The 903-nt window shown below is 41.0% G+C and overlaps 1 non-coding gene across 1 annotated transcript; it reads left to right on the forward strand.

Moving 5' to 3' along the window:
* The first annotated feature begins 348 nt into the window (after positions 1–348).
* On the forward strand, positions 349–451 carry LOC115868642. The gene has a single exon (XR_004045718.1). It is a non-coding gene; the product is annotated as a U6 spliceosomal RNA (small nuclear RNA).
* The last annotated feature ends 452 nt before the right edge of the window (positions 452–903 follow it).

Raw genomic sequence — 903 nt, forward strand, 5'->3', positions numbered from 1 at the left:
TACAAGAGGGCTCCAAAGAGGTCATGGGAAAGGTCCATATCTTTTCATTCCATTTCTCTCCACATATATTTTGAAGCCCCCACATAAATAACTTTTACTTATGTGAACACACACACATTTCTTTGGGGTCAGTTGAGTATTTTTTAGCTCATATTCAAAATCCGTAAGTTTATATTGTATCCTTGTACATAGTGTTTATATGGGTGTGTGTGTGTGTGTGTGTGTGTGCCTGTTGTACATAGGATCGCTTTGAATTGGAACCGACCAGACAGCGCCTAACATCAACACGGTGTTCTCCTTTGAGGCCTTCTGAATATTTTGATGAAAAAGCCCTTACATTTTCCCCTTATGCTCGCTTCGACAGCACACATACTAGACTTGGAATGACAGAAGATTAGCATGGCCCCTGAGCAAGAAGGACATGCAAATTCGTGAAAGGTTCCATATTTTTCAATGCTCTATATGCTGTATTAAGATATGTATTCTGGCAAACCCGTGACTGATAGTCTCAGTAATTATTATTATAAATTTCCCTGGCAATTAAGCCCACATTGTTTGTGTAACTAGCGTCCAGCCACAAAGGATTCTGTAAAAGTGAGTGATTCAGGTGTTGCGATATGGAGTTGGCCCACCTTGGCCCAATGTCCCCCTCTCAACAGGGCTTTTAAAAATTAGTACCAGGGGCTAACAAAGACAATACTAATGGAGGATTGTTATGCCCTCAGGGGATGATTGATAAGCCTCTACCATGAATTAACTAGGAGGTTTAGAAAGGGAGCCACAGGCAGATTGAACAAAACTAAACTAAACCCCACAGTTCCAGGAATGGGTTTGGCACGCTAACTAAATCCTAACTCCAATGTGAAAACAATTAGTTCTTTCATCATGGCCCTGCTTGATACT

The sequence above is a fragment of the Echinops telfairi genome, unplaced genomic scaffold, assembly GCF_000313985.2.
Source record: "Echinops telfairi isolate 266 unplaced genomic scaffold, ASM31398v2 ScPeMD7_16;HRSCAF=60, whole genome shotgun sequence".
In the NCBI taxonomy this organism is placed as follows: domain Eukaryota; kingdom Metazoa; phylum Chordata; class Mammalia; order Afrosoricida; family Tenrecidae; genus Echinops; species Echinops telfairi.